Raw genomic sequence first — 15000 nt, 5'->3', positions numbered from 1 at the left:
AATAACCATAACTAACACAGCTAACTACTTACCCAAACAAACGTAGCCGATATACCGTAACTGACTGCCTAATATACTAACTTAACTAATATAGCTTAACTACCTTAACTAAACATAGCCAAACTAACATACCAGCTAGATTAACATAGTTTGACTATCGTCCACCGTGTGGACTGGACTAGGCTAGGGTCTTCCCCACGACGGTACGGGAGATGCTCCTCGAGCATGGCTGGCGGTAGCTACGCTCTGTGAGTACGACTGAAGGGTATAAAGGCCAGTCCATGTTGTATGGTTGCGAGGTAGGGGCTATAGGTAATACGTAATGCCCTAAGAACATTACGTATTTGCAGTCCATGGAGACATCACACACCCCTGCCGCAAACCAGCATTCACTGAGAACCAATCACTTTCCTCTCTTCCTACACGTACACATGCCTTACATCCTCGATAAAAACTTTTCACTGCTTCTAACAACTTGCCTCCCAGACCATATATTCTTAATATCTTCCACAGAGCATCTCTATCAACTCTGTCATATGCCTTCTCCAGATCCATAAATACTACATACAAATCCATTTGCTTTTCTAAGTATTTCTCATACATTCTTCTAAGCAAACACCTGATCTACACATCCTCTACCACTTCTGAAACCACACTGCTCTTCCCCAGTCTGATGCTCTGCACATACCTTCACCCTCTCAATCAATACCCTCCCATATAATTTCCCAGGAATACTCAACAAACTTATACCTCTGTAATTTGAGCACTCACTCTTATCCCCTTTGCCTTTGTACAATGGCACTATGCAAGCATTCCGCCAATCTTCAGGCACCTCACCGTGAGTCATACATATATTGAATAACCTTACCAACCAGTCAACAATACACTCACCCCCTTTTTTAATAAATTCCACTGCAATACCATCCAAACCCGCTGCCTTGCCGGCTTTCATCTTCCGCAAAGCTTTTACTACCTCTTCTCTGTTTACCAAATCATTCTCCCTGACCTTCTCACTTTGCACACTACCTCGGCCAAAACACCCTATATCTGCCACTCTATCATCAAACACATTCAACAAACCTTCAGAATACTCACTCCATCTCCTTCTCACATCACCACTACTTGTTATCACCTCCCCATTAGCCCCTTTCACTAGAGATCCCATTTGTTCCCTTGTCTTACGCACTTTATTTACCTTCTTCCAAAACATCTTTTTATTCTTCCTAAAATTTAATGATACTCTCTCACCCCAACTCTCATTTGCCCTCTTTTTCACCTCTTGCAGCTTTGTCTTGACATACATCGCCCAGTCATTTGCATTATTTCCGATGCAAAAATCGTCCAAATGCCTCTCTCTTCTCTTTCACTAATAATCTTACTTCTTCATCCCACCACTCACCACCCTTTCTAATCTGCCCACCTCCCACGCTTCTCATGCCACAAGCATCTTTTGCGCAAGCGATCACTGCTCCCTTAAATACATTCCATTCCTCCCCCACTCCCCTTACGTCCTTTGTTTTCACCTTTTTCCATTCTGTACTCAGTCTCTCCTGGTACTTCCTCACACAAGTCTCCTTCCCAAGGTCACTTACTGTCACCACTCTCTTCACCCCAACATTCTCTTCTTTTCTGAAAACCTCTACAAATCTTCACCTTCGCCTCCACAAGATAATGATCAGACATCCCTCCATTTGCACCTCTCAGCACATTAACATCCAAAAGTCTCTCTTTCGCGCGCCTATCAATTAAAATGTAATCCAGTAACGCTCTCTGGCCATCTCTCCTACTTACATACGTATACTTATGTATATCTCTCTTTTTAAACCAGGTATTCCCAATCACCAGTCCTTTTTCAGCACATAAATCTACAAGCTCTTCACCATTTCCATTGAGAACACTGAACACCCCATGTACACCAATTATTCCCTCAACTGCCACATTACTCACCTTTGCATTCAAATCACCCATCACTATAACCCGGTCTCGTGCATGGAAGCGGAAGTGAATCATAGGGTGGGGGAGGGGGCGAAAATTCTGGGAGCTTTGAAGAATGTGTGGAAGTCGAGAACATTATCTCGGAAAGCAAAAATGGGTATGTTTGAAGGAATAGTGGTTCCAACAATGTTGTATGGTTGCGAGGCGTGGGCTATGGATAGAGTTGTGCGCAGGAGGGTGGATGTGCTGGAAATGAGATGTTTGAGGACAATATGTGGTGTAGGGTGGTTTGATCGAGTAAGTAATAATAGGGTAAGAGAGATGTGTGGTAATAAAAAGAGTGTGGTTGAGAGAGCAGAAGAGGGTGTTTTGAGATGGTTTGGTCACATGGAGAGAATGAGTGAGGAAAGATTGACCAAGAGGATATATGTGTCTGAGTTGGAGAGAACGAGGAGAAGTGGGAGACCAAATTGGAGGTGGAAAGATGGAGTGAAAAAGATGTTGAGTAATCGGGGCTTGAACATGCAGGAGGGTGAAAGGCATGCAAGGAATAGAGTGAATTGGAACGATGTGGTATACCGGGGTGGACGTGCTGTCAATGGATTGAACCAGGGCATGTGAAGCGTCTGGGGTAAAGCATGGAAAGTTGTGTAGGGCCTGGATGTGGAAAGGGAGCTGTGGTTTCGGTGCATTATTACATGACAGCTAGAGTCTGAGTGTGAACGAATTGGGCCTTTGTTGTCTTTTCCTAGCGCTACCTCGCACACATGAGGGGGAGGGGGATGTTATTCCATGTGTGGCGAGGTGGCGATGGGAATGAATAAAGGCAGACTATGAATTATGTACATGTGTATATATGTATTTGTCGTTGTGTGTATATATATATGTATACATTGAGATGTATAGGTATGTATATTTGCGTGTATGGACGTGTATGTATATACATGTGTATGTGGGTGGGTTGGGCATTCTTCGTCTGTTTCCTTGCGCTACCTCGCTAACGCGGGAGACAGCGAGAAAGCAAAATAAAATATATATATATATATATATATATATATATATATATATATATATATATATATATATATATATATATATATATATATGTTTCAGTGACAGGAGCCCTTGATGTCAGAGAAGAAAGGTACTTTAGGTAGTTATTGAGGAAGCCACTTTATAAGGCAGGAGTGTCTTACCTTGGTTGATGTGGGCTATAAACGTCGGCTTCCATTACGCCTGCTGGACAGCGCAGGCGGAGGGTTCCAGTCAGCCAGCCACAGACTTGTCACCACTCACAGAACCAGGCACCTCCTCTCAGAACCAGGCACCTCCTCACAGAACCAGGCACCTCCTCACAGAACCAGGCACCTCCTCACAGAACCAGGCACCTCCTCCCAGAACCAGGCACCTCCTCACAGAACCAGGCACCTTCTCACAGAACCAGGCACTTCCTCACAGAACCAGGCACCTCCTCACAGAACCAGGCACCTCCTCACAGAACCAGGCACCTCCTCACAGAACCAGGCACCTCCTCACAGAACCAGGCACCTCCTCACAGAACCAGGCACCTCCTCACAGAACCAGGCACCTCCTCACAGAACCAGGCACTTCCTCACAGAACCTGGCACTTCCTCACAGAACCAGGCACTTCCTCACACAACCAGGCACCTCCTCGCTCACTTATTCTCTGCTCACTCCCTGGTCTCTTTTGCATATCTGCCTTTACTTTACTTTACTTTCTCCTCTCTCATTTATTAAAGCATTTCCTGGTCCATTTCTCTTTCCTTTTTTTATAGGCCCGTGTGTCCCATTCTTCTGTTTCACTTCATTCTTCACTCTGTTTCTCATTCTAATGTCCAGATTCCCATTTGTTACTGCACATTGCACGTCTTACAATGGGGCAAATCTCTCTCCACCATATTTACTGTGTCTGTCATCTATCTGTCTATCTGTGTATTTGTTTATGTTTGTCTATCTATCTATCTAATTATGTATCTGTTGGTGTCTGTATGTTTGTCATTTGGTTTCTTGAGACAGCAAAGCACCGGGGCCAGATGGAATTCCCTGCCATCTTCTTGGAAAGTAAAAGGACGACACAGTAGATCTTCTGATGCTATTTCCTGGACCAAGCTTGGATGACACCAGCACAATAGTGATATGTTACATGTGTAATAACGTCACCCCATCCTCCCCACTATCCGTGTGACGGCTGCTGCATCAAGTTCTGACTCCGTAAATAGAACACAACATTCATCATGTTGCATGAATTGTGTAAGATCCTTTCTAGCTTTGGAATCCTTTATGTTGTTCATCATGTGTCAGCGATACACACACACACACACACACACACACACACACACACACACACACACACACACACACACACTGGAGGATCTCAATATCTGTCAAAACATTGGGTATACACCTGTAAGTTTGACTCACGCTGTCAAGTCAAAGACTTTTGAAAGAATGATTCACGAAACTTGTAATGACATAAATAAATCACCAATTACATTACTTAGGAGTCAACAGATAAAGGTCAAGAGGGACCTTCGTCAAGCACAGTAAACGGGTGCAGCAGCTGGTAGAAGAACCAAAGCATTTAAGAAACAGTTATAAAAATGAGATGAATAACGAAGAGATAAATCAGGGAGCTGGAGTAATGAGCTTTTAACCAACTTAAAACTTAAGGTGGGCAGCAGGTGGCGGGAGGGGAAGGAGTTTTATCAGGGAGACACGAGGTGGTTCTGGAGTGATTGCTTGCAGGATGCCGTGATGAATTCATCCTTGGAATATACCAAGATGATGTCGTCCTTGGAATATAACAAGATGATGTCATCCTTGGAATATACCAAGATGATGTCGTCCTTGGAATATAACAAGATGATGTCGTCCTTGGAATATACCAAGATGATGTCAGACAGAAGTAGCCAGAAGCCAGGATATAAATATGGAAAATTGTCTAGTGGGAAATAGGAAATTTGCAAGAAGTACAGGAACATGTAAAGATGTTTGGAGGTAAATGGCTAAGACCATCTCCAGATTGAAGGCAAGAACTGACAGTTAATGTATTGTGTTTGCTTAGAGGCAAAGTATCATCTTTAGCACTCGGCAGTCTCTCTCTCTCTCTCTCTCTCTCTCTCGTCCATCAGGTTGGGGTCGAGGTTTGAAAGATGACTACATCATCCGGCAAGCTCCACCCCAACACCACCAGTACTGGGTAGAGTTGCGTGGTTACCTCTCATCACTTCTCGCTGGGTCTCTGAGCAACTTATCCTCCCCGCTCTACACCCCACTTATTTATGTCTAACCACCCGATCCTTTGTTTTCAGGAAGAACACTCCGTCGGGAATGTCTTGTCTATCCCCTTGATTTCTCAGTACTTCCAGCCTCCATGCGCAGTAGATTCTCAAAGAGATATTGCAAACTCCAAACCTTCATTTTCTGAGAGACAGAAGACGTGAACTTGATTGCAGCGGTGGAAGACCAGGACGGTCTGGACCATATCGTTCCGTTCACTTGATTCATGTAACCAGAATGGCGTTGTAATATAACTTCCCCGCCACTGGGAAGAGCTCTAGTCCATGAGCTAGTACCAAGTGGTCTTTCTCCCACTAGGAAGGACTTTTAAGCTATGACCTCAGTACCAAGGGGCCTTTCCCGCTACTGGGGTGAGAGAGAGAGAGAGAGAGAGAGAGAGAGAGAGAGAGAGAGAGAGAGAGAGAGAGAGAGAGAGAGAACCTGATTGTGATGATCAAGGGATCTGCGATCAACTGAGTACACCCGTCTCTTTTGTGTCTCCGTGAAATTGGCTGAACTGGGAACATACCCGCTAGTTGGAAAGTAAATAAAATTTACGTAGAACAAATTGAAATTACAAAGTTTATTTCTCTGTCCAGGTATACTGTATATGCGCTTGTTGCTCACTATTTTATAGATACTTCTCCCTCTGTCCAAGTTATTCGCAGGCATGGGAGACAGTAAACATGAAGGGAGTGTCGTTCATCTCTTTAATTAACTGGTTGAAATTCTTTATTTACCACCTTACGTCGAACTTAACACCAGGTTGCGCCACCAGAGTTCATGGCAGCACTGTCAGCCACTATCCTGGGGATGTTTCATCATATCAGCATTCCGTCCGGACACTCACTTAGATAATATCCCAAGAACTTGAGAAACCTCATCCCCGTGCACTTATTACGAGGCTCCCTTACTGTGAGGTGGAGCCGTGAGTCTTCTCAGACTCCATCCGCTAGCCCCCATGTGACGTCAAGTATAAACAAAGCCTGCGTGATATTGTTTGGTGACCCCTGAAGTTGTGGGAGCTTGTTACTGACCTCCCCCCCCCCCTTCCATCCTTTGGTCCATACTACGTCAGGCACTGGCCTGTTGGAGGTATACACGGCTCCCGACACTATCATGATATATGTATAAAGTGATTTACAGCCAGGACGCGCTAGGGGTTCGAAGATGACCCCTTGAAACCTCACCCCAGGATGACCTTTCCCGCCAACCACTACTCTTAGTAAGTAATTGTCTCTTGTGTAAGCAGTGTGACAACCTTGGAAGCAGTGTGACAACCTTGTAAGCAGTGTGACAACCTTGGAAGCAGTGACAACCTTATAAGCAGTGTGACAACATTGGAAGCAGTGTGACAACCTTGTAAGCAGTGTGACAACCTTGGAAGCAGTGTGACAACCTTGGAAGCAGTGTGACAACCTTGGAAGCAGTGTGACAACCTTGGAAGCAGTGTGACAACCTTGTAAGCAGTGTGACAACCTTGTAAGCAGTGTGACAACCTTGTAAGCAGTGTGACAACCTTGGAAGCAGTGTGACAACCTTGGAAGTAGTGTGACAACCTTGTAAGCAGTGTGGCAACATTGTAAACAGTGTGACAACATTGTAAGCAGTGTGACAACCTTGTAAGCAGTGTGACAACCTTGTAAGCAGTGTGACAACCTTGTAAGCAGTGTGACAACCTTGTAAGCAGTGTGACAACCTTGGAAGCAGTGTGACAACCTTGGAAGTAGTGTGACAACCTTGTAAGCAGTGTGGCAACATTGTAAACAGTGTGACAACCTTGTAAGCAGTGTGACAACCTTGTAAGCAGTGTGACAACCTTGTAAGCAGTGTGACAACCTTGGAAGCAGTGTGACAACCTTGTAAGCAGTGTGACAACCTTGGAAGCAGTGACAACCTTATAAGCAGTGTGACAACATTGTAAGCAGTGTGACAACCTTGGAAGCAGTGTGACAACATTGGAAGCAGTGTGACAACCTTGTAAGCAGTGTGACAACCTTGTAAGCAGTGTGACAACCTTGGAAGCAGTGTGACAACCTTGGAAGTAGTGTGACAACCTTGTAAGCAGTGTGGCAACATTGTAAACAGTGTGACAACCTTGTAAGCAGTGTGACAACATTGGAAGCAGTGTGACAACCTTGGAAGTAGTGTGACAACCTTGTAAGCAGTGTGGCAACATTGTAAACAGTGTGACAACCTTGTAAGCAGTGTGACAACCTTGTAAGCAGTGACAACCTTGTAAGCAGTGTGACAACCTTGTAAGCAGTGACAACCTTGTAAGCAGTGTGACAACCTTGTAAGCAGTGTGACAACCTTGTAAGCAGTGTGACAACCTTGGAAGGAAAAAGATTTTTATTTTCTTTGTAATGTTTACATCCTCAGGTTAGTGTGTGGAGCATGACGTTACGACCTAGCTATGACGAACCTCTTGTAAGGCCCTCAGGTAAGGGTGGGATGATCGTCTTCATCCTAACCCTATACCCTAGGCTGCTGGATTAGGTCGTTGGTTGATTAATATTTACCTGACCGCCATTGCAGCTAGGGGTCGTACCGTTGTACCATCGTTTGCTGGGGTCGCACCGTCCTGCTTCGAAAGTCTTAACCATCATGTTCAGAGGTTATACCCTTTGTGCTTCAAGGGTCGTACCTCCATCTTCCCCAAGGGTCGTACCATCATCCTGCCCAAGGGTCGCACTAGTATCCTGCCCAAGGGTCGTAACTCATGCCCAGAGGTCGAACCGTTGTGTCCATAGGTGTGAGACGACCTTGGGTAGATGAAAACTGGAAAATGGTAGATGAAAACTGGAAAATGGTAGATGAAAACTGGAAAATGGTAGGTGATAAATGTAAAATGGTAGGTAGATGAGAACTGGAAAATGGTAGATGAGAATTGTAAAATGGTAGATGAGAATTAGAAAAGGTAGATGAGAACTGGTGAATAGCCGTAGATCTTCCAGGGTGCTGAGCGCTGCAGCGCTTACGTAACTTCATGGCGCTCCAACCACGGGCAGTGGCCTCGTGAGGGAAGCTGGACTGAGTCTCTTGGTTTCAGATCCCATCCCAGACTACGTTTGGAAGGGGATGGAATAGAGAGAGGGGGAGCTCTCCCCCCCCCCCCTACTCCACACACAACAAAAAGGCGTACGGAGTTTTTGTAGCGCCTCTGCATGTAAGCTCCACGTACGATACTCTCGGCTTGGAGCCGTTGACCTGCGCCGGGCGTACGATGGTGATGCATGACCTAAAAATGGCCTTGTCCTTTGACCTTTTGGTCCTCAGGGGGCACGAAAAAGAAGGCATTTTCTGAGTAATTGTTTTGTTGCCATTTGCAGAGACAAGTTATTATGTGTGTCTATAACTGCTCCAACACCTGACCACCCCCACAACCTCCCACACCTGACCACCCCCACAACCTCCCACACCTGACCACCCCCACAACCTCCCACACCTGACCACCCCCACAACCTCCCTCACCTGACCACCTCCACAACCTCCCACACCTGACCACCCCCACAACCTCCCACACCTGACCACCCCCACAACCTCCCACACCTGACCACCCCCACAACCTCCCACACCTGACCACCCCCACAACCTCCCACACTGACCATCCCCACAACCTCCCTCACCTGAGCACCCCACAACCTCCCACTCCTGACAACCCCCACACCTGACCTCCCCACAACCTCCCACACCTGACCACCCCCACAACCCACTCCTGAACATCCACACAACCTCCCACTCCTAACCCCACAACCTCTCGCACCTGACCTCCCAGAACCTCCCACACCCGACCTCCCCACAACCTCCCAGATCTGACCTCACCACAACCTCCCACACCTGACCTCCCGCACCTGATCTCCCCACAATCTCCGAAACCTGACCTCCCCACAAACCCTCACACCAGACCTCCCCACAACCTTCCACACCTGACCTCCCCACACCTTACCTCCCGACAGCCTCCCACACCTGACCTCCCCCACAACCTTCCACGCCTGACCTCCCCACAACCTCCCACACCTGACCTCCACACAACCTCCCACACCTGACTTCCCCCACAGTCTCCCACAACTGACCGCCCCACAACCTCCCACATCTGACTTCCCCACAACCTCCTACACCTGAAGTTTATACAATAGAATATTATACAACAGTAGAATATTATACAACAATAAAATATTATAAACAATAGATTATTATACAACACTAGATTATTATACAACAATAGATTATTATATAGCTATAGGTTAGAATATACTACAACAATAGTTACCTGTAGTTCGCGTCTTGAACCATTGCAATATGTTTTTACTACAACAAGCTTCACCTTCAAGACACGGTGGCTCTGTTGTAAGCCATATAATTTCCTCACATTTAGTCATGTTCTGTGACATGGTCACACGTTATTAAGCCAACGGAAGGCTATAACATATGACGTAGAACAGATAGCTCACCTCACGACCAGACACTGTACAACAGATAGAAAAAAAAAAACTATGTGTGTATAGCGTAGCACATCACTAAGTCTTGGAGAGAACCCTGCTTGAGAGTCTAAGCTGACTGATATTTATGGAGATGAACAATGTAATACATAACCCGGGACAACATGGCTTCAGGGCGGGAAAGATGTCGCCTCCCTCACCTGCTTGACCGTAACGCCAGGATGGTTGAAGCTTTAGAGAACAAAGAAAATGCTGGCCTGATTTACACTCACAGTTTACAGTCGCATTTGAGAGATACGACTGTAAGATCTTACAGAACCAGCATACCTTGCAGGATCGGTGGAATCTTACAGAACCACTATGTTTCATAGAACCATTACAATCTGACAGACCCAGTAGAACCATACAGAACCCAGAGTCTTCAGAACCACAGTACAATTGCCGAACTGGAAGGTCCACAGAATCTATATCCTCGTGGCACAGATTCTGTGAAGCACGGAGATGTTGGGAAATGGTGAAACAAATGGTGTTTCGTTTGCAAAACCTAACCAGTGTGATATAGTAGAATAGTGACAAAGTGAGACTGAGAACCACCGGAATAGAGAAATGGTGCGATAGAAAACTTTTGTGACTGAGAACTAGTGTGATTGAGTGTGACTGAGAACTAGTGTGACTGGAAAACGTTTGTGTAGTGTCACTCCTTGACACTGTATATCTCAAGCTGTCTCAGTGATTTTCGCCTTAATTAGCCGACCTGATGCCCTAGGATGTCACTCTTAATTGACCCCCTGATCGTTAGAAGAGATGAGTCTCGTTTTCTGTTCTACCTCATCTGGGTCTTCACCCCTCTCACTGCCCAGGTTGGGTCCAGCCTACTGGATTGGGTCGTTTAGTCGACCAAGCTGTTGGAATCCGCAGCCTGTTGAAGTGAGGCCAGAACTAGCCACTTTCGACCGTAGGGTCTTTAACCAATTAACGACACCTTCCCCCTCGTCACCAACCATTCAGCTCGTGTGTGTTCCCGCCTCTCTCACTCCCAACCAAATGCCCCTCGTGACGTGACTTCGCCGCTGTGTATATACCACAAGGATTCACCGAATGCCAGTCATTCGTCAACTGTAGACAGGACAAGCACGCTGAGTAGCGCCTTGATGGTCTCTTGTCATGCCTCTGACTTGGTGAGCGCCTTGATGGTCTCTTGTCATGCCTCTGACTTGGTGAGCGCCTTGATGGTCTCTTGTCATGCCTCTGACTTGGTGTGCGCCTTGATGGTCTCTTGTCATGTCTCTGACTTGGTGAGCGCCTTGATGGTCTCTTGTCATGTCTCTGACTTGGTGAGCGCCTTGATGGTCTCTTGTCATGCCTCTGACTTGGTGAGTACCTTGTGGTTTCCTCAGCCATCGGTAGCACAAGTCCACCATGTGACTCCTCACTTCCCTTACTTACCACAGTCGTAATTACACCTTGGCGGTAGAGCTGTTGCCCCAGTCCCATCACCTGTGTGTGTACGTTACCCACACTAGTCAGGCACTGTTGCTGTTGCTCGTGTTTCCTTATGCCTCTCTCAGTGACATCAAATAGGCATGACTGAATTATTATATTAGCTGAAGAACACCGCTGTAATGGTGACCCCGGGAATTCAGTTACATAAAATAGCTGTACAGAAAATGAAATGGTATATTAGCGTAATATCGATAAGGTTCTGTTTGGTGTATTGTTACAATTTGGGGAAAGAAACTTAAACTATTTTTCTCACTCCTGCAGTTAGCAACAGCTGTTGACTTATTCTTGATGATGTTAAGTGACTTTGGTTAGTTCCTCGTTAACGGAAGGGATTAGACGGTGGACAAGAACAGTATGATTGGTCGCTCGACACTCATGCTCGCCCGTCTGGCTTGCTATCGTGCGGTACTGGGACATGATAGGGAATCGGATGTAATTAACCCCACCAGTAGAGGTAGGGTAGGGGGAGCCCTGGGTACTTGCAGGGGGTGTGTTGCCGCGGGCGGGAGGACCTTGCGTGGGCATGGCCTCGTCAGGACCTGCCGCCGCTTGGGTTTGCAGGTTCCCCACAGGCCTGGGAACACAGGGAACCATCCTAAGGGGAAAAAGAGCATCCATCTAGGAAACAAATCAGGGAGTTATCATGTTAAAACTATACCCCCTAGTTATCATGTTAAAACTATTCCCCCTAGTTATCATGTTAAAACTATTCCCCCTAGTTATCATGTTAAAACTATTCCCCCTGGTTATCATGTTAAAACTATTCCCCCTAGTTATCATGTTAAAACTATTCCCCCTGGTTATCATGTTAAAACTATTCCCCCTGGTTATCATGTTAAAACTATTCCCCCTGGTTATCATGTTAAAACTATTCCCCCTGGTTATCATGTTAAAACTATTCCCCCTAGTTATCATGTTAAAACTATTCCCCCTGGTTATCATGTTAAAACTATTCCCCCTGGTTATCATGTTAAAACTATTCCCCCTGGTTATCATGTTAAAACTATTCCCCCTGGTTATCATGTTAAAACTATTCCCCCTGGTTATCATGTTAAAACTATTCCCCCTGGTTATCATGTTAAAACTATTCCCCCTAGTTATCATGTTAAAACTATTCCCCCTGGTTATCATGTTAAAACTATTCCCCCTGGTTATCATGTTAAAACTATTCCCCCTGGTTATCATGTTAAAACTATTCCCCCTAGTTATCATGTTAAAACTATTCCCCCTGGTTATCATGTTAAAACTATTCCCCCTGGTTATCATGTTAAAACTATTCCCCCTGGTTATCATGTTAAAACTATTCCCCCTAGTTATCATGTTAAAACTATTCCCCCTGGTTATCATGTTAAAACTATTCCCCCTGGTTATCATGTTAAAACTATTCCCCCTGGTTATCATGTTAAAACTATTCCCCCTAGTTATCATGTTAAAACTATTCCCCCTGGTTATCATGTTAAAACTATTCCCCCTGGTTATCATGTTAAAACTATTCCCCCTGGTTATCATGTTAAAACTATACCCTCTAGTTATCATGTTAAAACGAGACACTGTTAGGAACAGATGATTGAGGCTGGGGGGGGGGGGATACCCTTGGATTCTGCTTTCCCTTCTTTCTGAAAGTGATAGTACAGGAAGGGAGGGTTATAGAGTCCTCTTTCCTCCCCGAATACGCTCCCGCCCATCTTAGTCGCGCATTTTAGTGCCATCCGACAGATAGCGTGGCATTGGAAGTTTTATTATGCCTCCTGCTGTAGTGCCATATACACCGCCGGTGCCACATGACATAGAAAGAGGGTCTTTGACTCCCCGGGAGGTCGTGTCCTGAGGTGAGGTAGCACAGTGGAGTTTGGGAGGGAAGGGGCGAGGGTGTTAGACCACTGCTGCCTCCGGGCGGACACGTGCGTGTGACGGACGGATGGTCGTCACTCACAGTGACACGTAACTGGTGGATGACGTGTGACGTGACTTAGCTTCCGGTCAGAAGGTTCGATGACAGGTGTTTCGCTGACCATAGTTAGGTAGGTAGACTTGCTAGTGGAGGCTTGACAGTAGCCACCATCATGTCTCACTTTGCCTCCACCTTGTTCCTCTCCTAGTGAACTTCTTCATGGCCCTGTATCACGAGCTGTTCCCATGGTATTGCCTCTTCGGGATTAAAGATGTTTTTTTGTAGTGTTATATGTCTGTTCCAGTTTATTGTTTGATGTTACCCACCCGTTGTCCACTCGTGTGTGTTCATGTTTCTGCTGATGAACTTAGCCTTTTACGCTTGAACACGACGGTACGATCTTTGAACAGTTACGTACCCTCACAGCCAGGGCCATTGTACCCATGGGGCACACCGTGTTTAGAGGTCTTACTGCCGTGTTCAGGGGGTTCAATGTACCTAGGAGGTCTCCTCTGGTATTTTTCGTATATCGATTTTTCCATTTCAGGTGCTCTTAAGGTATGGCAGAGTTTACAACAAATCATACAGATGCAGCCATGCAGAAAATGATGAGGCGTCCTGAAGAGAGAATTTTGGATGTAAATGTGCCGAGAGGAAGAGCTGTTGCCCATATCATATCTTGGTAGGTGTCGAAGATGAAAGATTGTACAGGCTTTAAGAAAGAAGTGATATATAGGGACTTACTCTTTTTGACGGTTACTTTACAAGTTACGATCAAGAGCTGGCTATCCACATCTTAGGTTAATGTGTTTCCTGGTGTCATTGCCTTGAAATTTTACCGCCTGTCTCTCCATCCAAGAAAAGCTGCATGGTTGTCGTTATCTGTCTTCACTAACATGTTGATTCTCCCTCTAACATGGTTGTAATGTGCCTGTGTCGGACCACAGATGTCACAGAAATATCCACGCCGGAGTTGAAGTGTATAATTTCTCGCCATACCTTCTCATTTCGGGTTCACAATGAATTATAGGCTGATGACGCATCCAGAGTTGGAGGTGAGGACCACGTGGATTTACTTGTACATCAGCTGAAAAATTGTCTATCTTAAAAGACCATTAATAAAATTTGTTAGATATCAGGAAGTGTACATTGGCTGATCCGTCTACCACCATGATTCTATACAAGAACCCTACCATGTATGTAGTTGCTCCACAAACAGGAGTAGTAGATTTAGTGACATCATCTACGACACCATACAAGATATGTCTCAGTCCTTCATCCGTAACTATCCTTTGTCCCAGATGTTTGCCAGTTATCATGAGTTTGTTTTCTGCCCTATACAATCACATGAAAATTATTGAAACCATTCATCTCTGTGTGCCCCCACCATCCTTCCAATCCAAGTGGTTATACTTCCTGATTGTCGAGTGTTTGCCATGGGTTCGAATCTTAGGACGTAAAGAGATGAAAGGGTAACATATCATTTAATATTTTGATTCGATTACTTGTGGTCATCCCTTTAGGCTTTTTCTGCTTTTTTTTCTCCCTTTTTTTCTTGGCGTCATGAAGTCGCCACTGTTGACGGCCGAGAGCGCCTCCCTACCTCCGAGGACCCACGAGATTTGGCCAAAATGGCGAGGGTGGCGCGGTGGTGTCACCGCACGTACAGCTAAGTGAACATTCTTCTGAGCCGCCCGCATGCATTACACAGTGATCGATTTGTGGTTCAGTGTTGTTTATTTCTTCCAACCAGTACATTGAGAGAGAGAGAGAGAGAGAGAGAGAGAGAGTCAGCACCCCACTTGGGTTGAAGCTGTGGGCACGTCTCCTCTCCGACCGATAGTGTGTGTGTGTTGACCTGACACGACGGAAAGGTGTTACCCCCCTGCCCCCCACCACCCACCCACACACACACACACACACACACAC

At 45.7% G+C, this 15000-nt stretch overlaps 1 protein-coding gene across 6 annotated transcripts in view; it reads left to right on the top strand.

The window, feature by feature from the left end:
* Positions 1-15000, top strand: part of shn (zinc finger schnurri) — a 268460-nt gene that overhangs the window by 23449 nt on the left and 230011 nt on the right. The window contains exon 2 of one of the 6 annotated variants that reach the window (XM_071665259.1): positions 13619-13753. The exons of the other annotated variants lie outside the window; for them this stretch is intronic. The gene's annotated coding sequence lies outside the window, so the exon portion shown is untranslated. The remainder of the gene's footprint in view (positions 1-13618; positions 13754-15000) is intronic. 6 annotated transcript variants of the gene reach the window in all.

The sequence above is a fragment of the Panulirus ornatus genome, chromosome 9 (genome assembly GCF_036320965.1).
Source record: "Panulirus ornatus isolate Po-2019 chromosome 9, ASM3632096v1, whole genome shotgun sequence".
Taxonomy (NCBI): domain Eukaryota; kingdom Metazoa; phylum Arthropoda; class Malacostraca; order Decapoda; family Palinuridae; genus Panulirus; species Panulirus ornatus.
Note: the sequence above shows the minus strand (reverse complement) of the source record. Positions and strands in the feature narration are given on the sequence as shown.